The sequence below is a fragment of the Amblyraja radiata genome, chromosome 49 (genome assembly GCF_010909765.2).
Source record: "Amblyraja radiata isolate CabotCenter1 chromosome 49, sAmbRad1.1.pri, whole genome shotgun sequence".
In the NCBI taxonomy this organism is placed as follows: Eukaryota; Metazoa; Chordata; class Chondrichthyes; order Rajiformes; family Rajidae; genus Amblyraja; species Amblyraja radiata.
Genome location: NC_046004.1, coordinates 1393640 through 1403687, shown reverse-complemented (window position 1 = coordinate 1403687; position 10048 = coordinate 1393640). Strand labels below are relative to the sequence as shown.

Below are 10048 nucleotides of genomic sequence, written 5' to 3'. Positions count from 1 at the left end.
TTTCCAATCACAGCCCTCCTGCAACCATGTTTCACTGATCGCCACAACATCATACTTCCAGGTGTCAATCCAGGCTCTAAGTTCATCCACTTGTCTTACAATGCTCCTAGCATTAACATATACACATTTACGAAACCCACCCTCTCTTATTCTCTGATTATTTTCTTTTTCTTCTCTCTCCCCTACATTTTGGGTCAGAGTGCTACTGCTTCACACACTGACTGTTAGCTTTCCCAATTTGAGTCCCTCCCCCCAACCATACTAGTTTAAAGTCTCCCCAGTAGCCTTTGCAAATCTCCCCGCCAGGATATAAGGTCCAGTGGGGATGATGAACTTGATTTGCAATGATTTTCCCGTATAATTAGAACCACTGTGCAATGATGATCACAAATATGATGAAATGTCATAATGGTATGGAAAACCGTGGAAATATTGACAGACAATATACTGTTGGCAATAGACAATAGATGCTTCATCTGCCATCTTTCAGCCCACTCTTCTAAATGGCCTAAATCTCTCTGTAGACTTTGAAAATCTACTTTATTATCCACAACATCACCTATCTTAGTATCATCTGCATACTTACTAATCCAATTTACCACACCATCATTGAAAATTCAGTAGGTGGTTTGCTTTTAAAATGCAAACGGTGGTTTACTTTAAAAATGCAAAATGTTTGCTTTGACAATGCAATAGGTGGGTTGCTTTCAAAATGCAAAGGTGGTTTGCTTTGAAAATGCAAAAGGTTTGCTTTGAAAATGCAATAGGTGTTTGCTTTGAAAATGCAAAAGGTTTGCTTTGAAAATGCAAAGGTTGTTTGCTTCGACAAAGCAACATGTTTGCATCGAAAATGCAAATGGCCGTTTGCTTTGAAAATGCAGACTTGAAAATATAGACTGGAAAATGTAAACTTTGAAAACCTACATTATAATCCAATTTACCACACCATCATTGAAAATGCAGAAGGTGGTTTGCTTTGAAATTGCAAAAGGTTTGCTTTGAAAATGCAATAGGTGTTTGCTTTGAAATGCAAAAGGTGGTTTGCTTTAAAAATGCAAAATGTTTGCTTTGAAAATGCAATAGGTGGTTTGCTTTCAAAATGCAAAAGTGGTTTGCTTTCAAAATGCAAAAGGTTTGCTTTGAAAATACAAAGGTGGTTTGCTTTCCAATAGGTGGTTTGTTTTGAAAATGCAAATGGTGATTTGGCTTGCTAATACAAATGGTGGTTTGGTTTGAAAATGCAAATTATGATTTTGTTTGAAAATGCAAATGGTGGTTTGGATTGAAAATGCAAATGGTCGTTTGGATTGAAAATGCAAAAAATTGCTTTAAAAATGCAAAAGGTTTGTGTAAAGGAGTGATAGCTGACACACTGTAACCTTTACTGGTAGTTTATTATAGCACATGGCACACACGTCCCAGCACTGACTGCATCCAGCCTTCAGGCGTACCGGGACCTAGTGGGAGGAACAAAGGGAGGATACTACAGTTATACTAATATGATGGGGCGTGGTTAGTGGTGATGAGGTAACTACATTATAGGTTGCATGCATAACCCATCTACAGTTTGCTTTGAAAATGCAATAAGATTGTTTGAAAATGCAAAGGGTGGTTTGACTTGAAAATGCAAAAGGTCTGCTTTGAAAATGCAATAAGTTGTGCACTAACTAATCCAATTTACCACACCATGATTGAAACTGCAAAAGGTGGTTTGGTTTGAAAATACAGCAGGTGGTTTGATTTGAACATGCAAAAGGTGGTTTGCTTGACAATGCAAAAGGTCGTTTGCTTTGAAAATGCAAAAGGTCCGCTTTGAAAATGCAATAGGTTTGCTTTGAAAATACAAAAGGTGGTTTGCTTGACAATGCAAAAGGTCCGTTGCTCAGAAAATGCAAAAGGTTTGCTTCGAAAATGCAAAAGGTTGGCTTTGAAACTGCAAAAGGTGGTTTGCTTTGAAAATGCAAAAGGTGGTTTGCTTTATAAATGAAATTGGTGGTTTGCTTTGAAAATGCAAAAGGTGGTTTGCTTTGAAAATGCAAAAGGTGGTTTGCTTTGAAAATGCGATATATGTTTTGCTTTGAAAATGCAAAAGTCGATTTGCTTTGTAAATGCAAAAGGTTTGCTTCGAAAATGCAAATGGCGGTTTGCTTCGAGAATGCAAAAGATGGTTTGGTTTGCTTTGCTTTGCTTTGCAAATGCAAAAGGTAGTTTGCTTTGCAAATGCAAAAGTTGGTATGCTTTGAAAATACAAAACGTGGTTTGCTTGGAAAATGCAAAATGTTTGCTTTGAAAATGCAAAAGGTGGTTTGCTTTGAAAATGCAATAGGTGGTTATCTTTAAAAATGGAGAAGATTGTTTGCTTTGCAAATGCAAAAGGTTGTTTCCTTTGAAAATACAAAAGGTTGTAGTGGCCTGGTCAAAGTCAGGAAAAGACCGGAAACCAGGCGGATGGTAAAGAAGCTTTTAAATTCCAGCAGTCCGAGTACACACCTTCTCTCTACCCCTAGGGAGTCGTCAGGAAACCCCGTGGCAGACCAACGCCCCTGTCCCTCAATCGGCGAGGGGGATGATCCAAGGAGTGGTCTACCCCCCAGGAACCGCCACAAGGTCTGCTTTAAAAATGCAAAAGGTCTGCTTTGAAAATGCAAAAGGTCCGCTTTGAAAATGCAATAAGCTTGCTTTGAAAATGGAAAAGGTGGTTTGCTTTGCAAATGCTACCGGTGATTTGCTTTGAAAATGCAAAAGGTGGTTTGCTTTGAAAATGAACAGGTGGTTAGCTTTTAAAATGCAAAATGTGGTTTGCTTGACAACGCAAAAGGTCGTTTGCTCAGAAAATGCAAAAGGTTGGCTTTGAAATCGCATAAGGTGGTTTGTTTTTGAAAATGCAAAAGATGGTTTGCTTTGATAATGCGAAAAATGATTTGCTTTGAAAATGCAAAAGGTGGCTTGCTTTCAAAAAGCAAAAGGTAGTTTGCTTTAAAATTGCAAAAGATTGTTTGCTTTTAAAATGCGAAATGTGGTTTGCTTTGAAAATGCAAAAGGCGGTTTCCTTTGAAAATGCAAAAGGTGGTTTGCTTTGAAAATGCGAAAGATCTGCTTTGAAAATGCTATACATACGCTTTGTAAATGCAATAAGTTTGCTTTGAAAATGCAAAAGGTGGTTTGCTTTGAAAATGCAAAAGGTGGTTTGCTTTGATAATGCTAAAGATGGGTTTCTTTGAATATAGAAATGGTGGTTTGCAATAAAAATGCAAAAGTAGGTGTCCATTAAAAGTGCAAAGGTGGTTTGCTTCGACAAAGCAACGTGTTTGCATCGAAAATGCAAATGGCCGTTTGCTTCGAAAATGCATATTGCGGTTTGCTTTGAAAATGCAAAGGATGATTTGCTTTCCAATAGGTGGTTTTCTTTGAAAATGCAAAAGGTTGTTTGCTTTTACAATGCAAAATGTGGTTTGCTTTTGAAAATGCAAATGGTGGTTTATTTTGAAAATGCAAATGGTGATTTGGTTTGAAAATACAAATGGTGGTTTGGTTTGAAAATGCAAATTATGATTTTGTTTGAAAATGCAAATGGTTGTTTGGATTGAACGTGCAAATGGTCGTTTAGTTTGAAAATGAAAATGGTGGGTTGGTTTGGTAATGCAAAAGGAGGTTTGGTTTGAAAATGCAACAAAATAGCTTTAAAAATGCAAAAGGTTTGCTTTGAAAATGCAGTATGATTGCCATGAAAATGTAAAATGTGTTTTGATTTGACATCAGGTGGTTTGCTTTGAAAATGCAGCAGGTGGTTTGCTTTGCACATGCAAAAGGTGGTTTGCTTGACAATGCAAAAGGTTTGCTTTGCAAATGCAAAAGGTCCGCTTTGAAAATGCAATAAGTTTGCACTGAAAATACAAAAAGTTGTTTGCTTTGAAATGGAGCAGATGGTTTGCTTTGATATTGCAAAAGGTGGTTTGCTTGACAACGCAAAAGGTCGTTTGCTCAGAAAATGCAAAAGGTTTGCTTTGAAAATGCAAAAGGTTGGCTTTGAAATTGCAAAAGGTGGTTTGTTTTTAAAATGCAAAAGATGGTTTGCTTTGATAATGCGAAAAATGATTTGCTTTGAAAAAGCAAAAGGTGGTTTACTTTATACATGAAATTGGTGGTTTGCTTTGAAAATGCAACCGGTGGTTTGCTTTGAAAATGCAAAAGGTGGTTTGCTTTCAAAAGGCAAAAGGTAGTTTGCTTTGAAAATGCAAAGGGTGGTTTGCTTTGAAAATGCAAAAGGTGGTTTGCTTTGAAAATGCAAAAGGTGGTTTGCTACGAAAATGCAAATAGCGGTTTGCTTCGAGAATGCAAAAGGTGGTTTGGTTTGCTTTGCTTTGCTTTGCAAATGCAAAAGGTAGTTTGCTTTGAAAATGCAAAAGTTGGTATGCTTTGAAAATGCAAAATGTGGTTTGCTCTGAAAATTCAAAAGCTTTGCTTTGAAAATGCAAAAGGTGGTTTGCTTTAAAATTGCAAAATATTGTTTGCTTTTAAAATGCGAAATGTGGTTTGCTTTGAAAATGCAATAGGCGGTTTCCTTTGAAAATGCAAAAGGTGGTTTGCTTTGAAAATGCAAAAGGTGGTTTGCTTTGAAAATGCGAAAGATCTGCTTTGAAAATGCTATACGTTCGCTTTGTAAATGCAATAAGTTTGCTTTGAGAATGCTACAGGTGGATTGCTTTGAAAATGCAAACGGTGTTTTGCTTTGAAAATGCAAACGGTGTTTTGCTTTGAAAATGCAAAAGGTGGTTTGCTTTGAAAATGCGAAAAATGATTTGCTTTGAAAATGCAAAAGGTGGCTTGCTTTCAAAAAGCAAAAGGTAGTTTGCTTTAAAATTGCAAAAGATTGTTTGCTTTTAAAATGCGAAATGTGGTTTGCTTTGAAAATGCAAAAGGCGGTTTCCTTTGAAAATGCAAAAGGTGGTTTGCTTTGAAAATGCGAAAGATCTGCTTTGAAAATGCTATACATACGCTTTGTAAATGCAATAAGTTTGCTTTGAAAATGCAAAAGGTGGTTTGCTTTGAAAATGCAAAAGGTGGTTTGCTTTGATAATGCTAAAGATGGTTTTCTTTGAATATAGAAATGGTGGTTTGCAATAAAAATGCAAAAGTAGGTGTCCATTAAAAGTGCAAAGGTGGTTTGCTTCGACAAAGCAACGTGTTTGCATCGAAAATGCAAATGGCCGTTTGCTTCGAAAATGCATATTGCGGTTTGCTTTGAAAATGCAAAGGATGATTTGCTTTCCAATAGGTGGTTTTCTTTGAAAATGCAAAAGGTTGTTTGCTTTTACAATGCAAAATGTGGTTTGCTTTTGAAAATGTAAATGGTGGTTTATTTTGAAAATGCAAATGGTGATTTGGTTTGAAAATACAAATGGTGGTTTGGTTTGAAAATGCAAATTATGATTTTGTTTGAAAATGCAAATGGTTGTTTGGATTGAACGTGCAAATGGTCGTTTAGTTTGAAAATGAAAATGGTGGGTTGGTTTGGTAATGCAAAAGGAGGTTTGGTTTGAAAATGCAACAAAATAGCTTTAAAAATGCAAAAGGTTTGCTTTGAAAATGCAGTATGATTGCCATGAAAATGTAAAATGTGTTTTGATTTGACATCAGGTGGTTTGCTTTGAAAATGCAGCAGGTGGTTTGCTTTGCACATGCAAAAGGTGGTTTGCTTGACAATGCAAAAGATTGTTTGCTTGACAATGCAAAAGGTCGTTTGCTTAGAAAATGCAAAAGGTTTGCTTTGCAAATGCAAAAGGTCCGCTTTGAAAATGCAATAAGTTTGCACTGAAAATACAAAAAGTTGTTTGCTTTGAAATGGAGCAGATGGTTTGCTTTGATATTGCAAAAGGTGGTTTGCTTGACAACGCAAAAGGTCGTTTGCTCAGAAAATGCAAAAGGTTTGCTTTGAAAATGCAAAAGGTTGGCTTTGAAATTGCAAAAGGTGGTTTGTTTTTAAAATGCAAAAGATGGTTTGCTTTGATAATGCGAAAAATGATTTGCTTTGAAAAAGCAAAAGGTGGTTTACTTTATACATGAAATTGGTGGTTTGCTTTGAAAATGCAACCGGTGGTTTGCTTTGAAAATGCAAAAGGTGGTTTGCTTTCAAAAGGCAAAAGGTGGTTTGCTTTGAAAATGCAAAGGGTGGTTTGCTTTGAAAATGCAAAAGGTGGTTTGCTTTGAAAATGCAAAAGGTGGTTTGCTACGAAAATGCAAATAGCGGTTTGCTTCGAGAATGCAAAAGGTGGTTTGGTTTGCTTTGCTTTGCTTTGCAAATGCAAAAGGTAGTTTGCTTTGAAAATGCAAAAGTTGGTATGCTTTGAAAATGCAAAATGTGGTTTGCTCTGAAAATTCAAAAGCTTTGCTTTGAAAATGCAAAAGGTGGTTTGCTTTAAAATTGCAAAATATTGTTTGCTTTGAAAATGCGAAATGTGGTTTGCTTTGAAAATGCAATAGGCGGTTTCCTTTGAAAATGCAAAAGGTGGTTTGCTTTGAAAATGCAAAAGGTGGTTTGCTTTGAAAATGCGAAAGATCTGCTTTGAAAATGCTATACGTTCGCTTTGTAAATGCAATAGGTTTGCTTTGAAAATGCTACAGGTGGATTGCTTTGAAAATGCAAACGGTGTTTTGCTTTGAAAATGCAAACGGTGTTTTGCTTTGAAAATGCAAAAGGTGGTTTGCTTTGAAAATGCAAAAGGTGGTTTGCTTTGAAAATGCGAAAGATCTGCTTTGAAAATGCTATACGTTCGCTTTGTAAATGCAATAAGTTTGCTTTGAAAATGCTACAGGTGGATTGCTTTGAAAATGCAAACGGTGTTTTGCTTTGAAAATGCAAACGGTGTTTTGCTTTGAAAATGCAAAAGGTGGTTTGCTTTGAAAATGCTAAAGATGGTTTGCTTTGAATATAGAAATGGTGGTTTGCTATAAAAATGCAAAAGTAGGTTTCCATTGAAAGTGCAAAGGTGGTTTGCTTCGACAAAGCAACGTGTTTGCATCGAAAATGCAAATGGCCGTTTGCTTCGAAAATGCAAATTGCGGTTTGCTTTGAAAATGCAAAGGATGATTTGCTTTCCAATAGGTGGTTTTCTTTGAAAATGCAAAAGGTGGTTTGTTTTGAAAAGTAAATGGTGATTTGGATTGAAAATACAAATGGTGGTTTTGTTTGAAAATGCAAATTATGATTTTGTTTGAAAATGCAAATGCTGGTTTGGATTGAACATGCAAATGGTCGTTTGGTTTGAAAATGCAAATGGTGGGTTGGTTTGGAAATGCAAAAGGAGGTTTGGTTTGAAAATGCAAACAAAATAGCTTTAAAAATGCAAAAGGTGGTTTGCTTTGAAAATGCGATATATGTTTTGCTTTGAAAATGCAAATGTTGGTTTGCTTTGTAAATGCAAAAGGCAGTATGATTGCCTTGAACATGTAAAATGTGTTTTGCTTTGACATCAGGTGATTTGCTTTGAAAATGCAACAGGTGGTTAGCTTGGAAAATGCAAAAGTTGTTTTGCTTTGTAAATGCAAAAGGTTTGCTTCGAAAATTCAAATGGCGATTTGCTTCGAAAATTCAAGTAGCGGTTTGCTTCGAGAATGCAAAAGATGGGTTGGTTTGGTATGCTTTGCTTTGCAAATGCAAAAGGTAGTTTGCTTTGCAAATGCAAACGTTGGTATGCTTTGAAAATGCAAAACGTGGTTTGCTTGGAAAATGCAAAAGGTTTGCCTTGAAAATGCAAAAAATGGTTTGCTTTGAAAATGCAAAAGATTTGCTTTGAAAATGCAAACGGTGGTTTGCTTTGAAAATGCAAACGGTGGTTTGCTTTGAAAATGCAAAGCGTGGTTTGCTTTGAAAATGCAAAAGATGGATTGCTTTGAATATACAAATGGCGGTTTGCTATGAAAATCCAAAAGGTGGTTTCCATTGAAAATGCAAAAGGCGGGATCCTTTGAAAATGCAAAAGGTGGTTTGCTTTGAAAATTCGAAAAATGTTTTGCTTTGAAAATGCAAAAGGTGGTTTGATTTGAAAATGCAAATGGTGGTTTGCTCCGAAAATGCAAATTGTGGTTTGAATTGAAAATACAAAAGGTGCTTTGCTTTTAAAATGCAAAATGTGGTTTGCTTTGTTAATGCAATTGGTGGTTTGCTTTGAAAATGCAATAGGTGGTTTGCTTTGAAATTGCAAAAGGTGGTTTTCTTTGAAAATGCAATAGGTGATTTCCTTTGAAAATGCAAACGGTGGTTTGCTTTCAAAAGGCAAAAGATGGTTTGCTTTGAAAATGCAAAAGGTGGTTTGCTTTGAAAATGCTAAAGATGGTTTGCTTTGAATATAGAAATGGTGGTTTGCTATAAAAATGCAAAAGTAGGTTTCCATTGAAAGTGCAAAGGTGGTTTGCTTCGACAAAGCAACGTGTTTGCATCGAAAATGCAAATGGCCGTTTGCTTCGAAAATGCAAATTGCGGTTTGCTTTGAAAATGCAAAGGATGGTTTGCTTTCCAATAGGTGGTTTTCTTTGAAAATGCAAAAGGTGGTTTGTTTTGAAAAGTAAATGGTGATTTGGATTGAAAATACAAATGGTGGTTTTGTTTGAAAATGCAAATTATGATTTTGTTTGAAAATGCAAATGCTGGTTTGGATTGAACATGCAAATGGTCGTTTGGTTTGAAAATGCAAATGGTGGGTTGGTTTGGAAATGCAAAAGGAGGTTTGGTTTGAAAATGCAAACAAAATAGCTTTAAAAATGCAAAAGGTGGTTTGCTTTGAAAATGCGATATATGTTTTGCTTTGAAAATGCAAATGTTGGTTTGCTTTGTAAATGCAAAAGGCAGTATGATTGCCTTGAACATGTAAAATGTGTTTTGCTTTGACATCAGGTGATTTGCTTTGAAAATGCAACAGGTGGTTAGCTTGGAAAATGCAAAAGTTGTTTTGCTTTGTAAATGCAAAAGGTTTGCTTCGAAAATTCAAATGGCGATTTGCTTCGAAAATTCAAGTAGCGGTTTGCTTCGAGAATGCAAAAGATGGGTTGGTTTGGTATGCTTTGCTTTGCAAATGCAAAAGGTAGTTTGCTTTGCAAATGCAAACGTTGGTATGCTTTGAAAATGCAAAACGTGGTTTGCTTGGAAAATGCAAAAGGTTTGCCAGGGGGGTCGGATAGGCGATTCTGTGGACGCAGACAGGAGTCCCGGATGGTAGTTTGCCTCCCTGGTGCCAGGGTCAGGGATGTGTCTGAACGTGTCCAAGAAATCCTGAAATGGGAGGGAGAGGAGCCTGAGGTTGTGGTGCATATAGGTACCAACGACATAGGTAAAAAAAGAGAAGAGGTCCTGAAAGAAGAATTTAGGGAGTTAGGTAGAGAGTTAAGGAGAAGGACTGGAAAGGTAACAATCTCAGGATTACTGCCTGTGCCACGCGACAGTGAGAGTAGGAATGGAGCGAGGTGGAGGATAAATGCGTGGATGAGGGACTGGTGCAGTGGGTATGGATTCAAGTTTCTGGATTATTGGGACCTCTTTTGGGGAAGGTGCGACCTGTACAGAAAGGACGGGTTGCACTTGAACTCAAGGGGGACCAATATCCTGGCGGGGAGATTTGCAAAGGCTACTGGGGAGACTTTAAACTAGTATGGTTGGGGGGAGGGACTCAAATTGGGAAAGCTAGCAGTCAGTGTGTGAAGCAGGGGGCAGAGAATGGTAGCACTCTGACCCAAAATGTAGGGGAGAGAGAAGAAAAAGAAAATAATCAGAGAATAAGAGAGGGTGGGTTTCTTAAATGTGAATATTTTAATGCTAGGAGCATTGTAAGAAAAGTGGATGAACTTAGAGCCTGGATTGACACCTGGAAGTATGGTGTTGTGGCGATCAGTGAAACATGGTTGCAGGAGGGCTGTGATTGGAAACTAAATATTCCAGGATTTCGTTGCTTCAGGTGTGATAGAATTGGAGGGGCAAGAGGTGGAGGTGTTGCATTGCTTATCAGGGAAGATATTACAGCAGTGCTTTGGCAGGATAGATTAGAGGGCTCGTCTAGGG

General features: G+C 37.1%; 1 long non-coding RNA gene across 1 annotated transcript; it reads left to right on the top strand.

Annotated features, from left to right (window-relative positions):
• Positions 1-3487: 3487 nt before the first annotated feature.
• LOC116968994 lies at positions 3488-4986 on the top strand. Its single transcript, XR_004410583.1, has 3 exons — positions 3488-3526; positions 4221-4291; positions 4970-4986. It is a non-coding gene; the product is annotated as an uncharacterized LOC116968994 (long non-coding RNA).
• Positions 4987-10048: the final 5062 nt, after the last annotated feature.